We start from the raw sequence: 3,328 nt of genomic DNA, 5'->3' as shown, positions 1-3,328 counted from the left end.
GCGCAGAAAGAAAACTCCAGTAGTTTCGAGAATTCTAAAAAAAATGAGGCGTATGAAATTTGGAGAATTTCAAGCGATGTTATTAATTGAAGACTATATAAACATTGTGAGCCATTTGAAACCAAAACAACGAGTAAATGAAAAATTCTTGTCGATCGTGTTTACAGAAACTTGAGAGCTAGAGAGATTATCAATGCCGATAGTCACAGTCTTGGAAGTTGAGTCAATCCCGAACAAAATTCCATAACAGTTCAACGAACTTCAAATTACTTAATTATTAAAAATCTAATATTTTGATAAATTTCAAGATATTTTTTAATTCCTATGGCTTAAGGAACTTTATATAAGTATTATAAATAAAGTATTTATTTAATATTATTTATATTTTAAAACAATAATTAAGTATCTGAAGATATTTCAAAATTAAAATAATTTCCATTTGCTCTCCACTTGTTTTTTCTTGTCTTCCTCAAATCCTGAATAGCCTCTTATTATTACTTTTATCAGCTTTTAATTGAGAATGTTTTAATCATACTGTCTAGGATCTGACTAAAAAACCTCTCGGTGATGTTAAGGAGAGGGGGGGAGGTTCTGGCAAGTGGAAAAGGCAGACGCATTTATTGAATTCAACACACAGTGTATCTTGGTTTTCTATTTATTTTCGGACAACAATGATATGATTATAAAATGGTGTGTATAGAATTATATTGATGGCGATTGATAAATTATTATAAATCTTTGAAACTCCTTCAGTGATTTTCACGTGGAAATGAAATTTACTACTCGCAACAGCATTTACAGTTGTAAATCTCTCTATTTCCTGGATTAGAGCCACGTATGGGTGACGTTTTAACAATTCCTCCTTGGAGCCGAGACGAATATTTTCATCTGCAGCTGTCGTGGAGCCTCCTTGTGGTTATGCCCTGATTGCCGGTGTTTAATAGTTCTGGTGCGGCCGTTCGCTGGAGCGTTACGAACTGTTTTATGTTTTTCTAGATACCTTATAAGCCGTCGCTGATGCGCCCTTATTATATACTTTCCCCTTTTATTAGCTTCACGCTAACGTGTTTGTGGTACCTAATTTTTGTTGATAACATGTTGGTGTGCGCTTCGATTAAATTCACTCTTGAACTACACTTAGCACACGCATTAGTTCAATATAGCACTTAAGGGATTATGATTTTTTCTGGCCTTACTGTTGGCTTATTAGATTAATACGTTATAGTCGGCAAGTTATGTGCGTATATAATTGATAACTGGTATGTAGCTGTGTAAGAACTAATAACTGATTGACTGAGTATTGCTAATGAGTGATAATAGATAAGAATGATTGTTAAAATTACACTGAGTAGTAACTGATGACTGAGTAAATGGTCAATGTACAGTGAGCGTCTGTGCATGGCAAGCTGCTCTTAAATAGTAGCGTGACAGCTTTCAACTCTGGCAGCAGTGTTCGAGCTTGTTGCTATGCCGAAAGTCTTAATGACGTCAGAGCGAAGCTAGAGAATATTCGAGAAAACCAGAAAGACACTGCCTTGAAAGGTTCCAGAATTGTCAATCGTCGCTGCTTAAGCGGAAATATTGTAGAAAGCTAGATAATAAGGTGTAGACTATTCAAAAATTCGGAGAATCAATGTTTACAAACATAAGCGTCCGAGAGCTTCTACTTTTCCCATTTTTTAAATTCTTCGACGTTGCTTCAATCCCGAACATATAACAATAGTCATTTTAAAATACACCTGCTATTAAAGAAAAAACCTAAAAATAAATTCATATTTTGTTATTATTTCAAGAATAAATTAATGAAGAGTAAACTCTGATACACGTGATGTATAGATATTTATAAATTCTTAATTAAGTATTTTTTTAATTAATTTTATTCGAAAGTTGTAGCGATGTAATTCTTGGCTCGAACTGCCAATGCTTCAATAGCTTAGTTTGCCGCCCGCCCTAACAGACCCTCGGGAAGGAGTAAGATGTAGGGGCTGTACAAGAGTCGTGAGAGTTGGTTAATTATATATTTATTATACAATTTATTACACAATTTAAATATGGATGGTGTAGAATCTTCTTGAATCTTATATGAAGATACGATTTCTTGATCGACTTCTTATATACGCGGTGTCACTACACAAGATGCCTTGAAATCGTTGAATTGATGAAAATTGCACAGGTAAATAATTACTGCACACTTCTGATTGGAGAGTGTGAGATAATCTTGATGGTTGTCTTATGCCGGTTCTGCCGCCGGCTGATAATAATTGAAGAGATAATATGTATGAACGTACTTACAACGATGTAGTAGTTTAATATCTGATTCAGCGGTGAGAGAGACACGAATCATGTGCAGCGTAACTCATTTACTCACCAGCATGCACTATTCTTGCTTTGAATTACTAACATTTATTTCTGCGTTAAGTGAATTTTTAGACTTGGTTTCCTTGGACAATTAATTTCTATTACTTGACCTTTCCCTAGACTGCTCACTCTAGCTCTGTGTGATTTGTCTTTTCCGGAAGAAAGGCACTTGGCTGCCCACGCGGACAGCCTATTACAATAATCCCCCGCGGACAGCGACTTTTCGCTGCCTTGTTCCCATCTTTAGGGCCTCTTGCCATGAGTCCCCACTCAAGGAGCTTCTGGTCTTAGTTTTCCAATCAGGGCGTGCCGCTTTTCGGTGGCATGATGAATGTGCACGCCCTTTTCCCACTTCATAAGAAATTAGGCTTAAACAATGAGAGTATCGAATGAGTATCTCTGGCGGCAATGCGTGAAGTGGAAGATTTGCTCCTCTCCGGGACTCATCGTGGTGGGGGTGATTTTTGGTCAAGTGTCTTCGCTTGGCCTATGCAAGCAGCAACATTTGTCGTACTTGACAACAATGTATGCGTATGCCCTCGTGCCATTGAAGGCACACGTGCGACGCAGATTGTCATGATGCCGTGGTTTAGGTATTGCTGCTTACTTAGTTCACGGAGCCGTGTGTTAGTGATTCGTAAGAACGTTTGTAATAGCATAGCTTACGTGTGTGGAGTCGATCTCAGTTGTATTGATGGTACGTAAGAATGTGTGTAATAGCGTAGCTTACGTGTGTGGAGGTAGATCGTTGTGTATTGGAGGTGACCTCTATGTAAGTGGTGTTTGACTTGTAGGACGGTGATTTGTGTGAATTGAAGGCGATCTCTGTGTAAATGACGTTGACTTGTAGAACAATAATTTGATCTTGATGATTGCTTGATTGAACTAGTAAGAGGACGAGAGCGTCATGCGCAGCTCTTTAAATATTCTCGTATAAACAAGCTGCGTCGAAAGTGCATCGGTGGCCGTT

The sequence above is a fragment of the Ceratosolen solmsi genome, unplaced genomic scaffold (genome assembly GCF_000503995.2).
Source record: "Ceratosolen solmsi marchali unplaced genomic scaffold, CerSol_1.0 scaffold30, whole genome shotgun sequence".
In the NCBI taxonomy this organism is placed as follows: domain Eukaryota; kingdom Metazoa; phylum Arthropoda; class Insecta; order Hymenoptera; family Agaonidae; genus Ceratosolen; species Ceratosolen solmsi.
The sequence above is the reverse complement of the archived record's forward strand: the minus strand, read 5'-3'. Positions refer to the sequence as shown.